The sequence below is a fragment of the Alligator sinensis genome, unplaced genomic scaffold (genome assembly GCF_000455745.1).
Source record: "Alligator sinensis unplaced genomic scaffold, ASM45574v1 scaffold353_1, whole genome shotgun sequence".
In the NCBI taxonomy this organism is placed as follows: Eukaryota; Metazoa; Chordata; order Crocodylia; family Alligatoridae; genus Alligator; species Alligator sinensis.
The window spans coordinates 1,368,549-1,369,179 of record NW_005842075.1 but is presented as its reverse complement, the minus strand read 5'-3'; positions in this window follow the sequence as shown (position 1 = coordinate 1,369,179).

Genomic DNA, 631 nt, shown 5'->3' with positions numbered 1-631 from the left:
GAAGGAGGAGAAGCGTGGAAGGGGGGGGGGGGGAGGGGAGGGAGGGGAATGAGGTCCAGCTAATGATTGGCCAGCAGCAGTGTCAGAAAGATCCAGGGTCAACTGAAATGAAGATCACCTGACACATGTCACACAGTCCTACTTTAGCTCTGTGTGTAGAAGTCGTGCAAACAGAGCTAGCAGCAGCAGCAGCCGCTGCCGCAACAACCACCACTGCCTCTGTCTTGGTTGTAGTGTATTTGGCAGCTGGTTATTTTATATTTTTAATGCACCGCTTTCATGGATGCTTTTGCTCTCCTGTAGGTGGTTGTAAATGATTCTTTTATTAGCTGCATGCGTCGTTTTCTGTGTGCCTGAATGTGTTCCCTTTATTTCTTCCTCACTGATTTAGGGCAGGATCTTAGAAAGGATACAGGTGCCTAAATCTGGGCTTAGGTTTCATAGATTTCATAGACATTAGGGCTGGAAGGGACCTCGGAAGATCATCGAGTCCAGCCCCCTGCCCAAAGGGCAGGAAGTCAGCTGGGGTCATAGGATCCCAGCAAGATAAGCATCCAGTTTGCTCTTGAAGGTGTTCAATGTAGGCACTTGAACCACCTCCGGTGGCAGGCTGTTCCAGACCTCGGGGGCT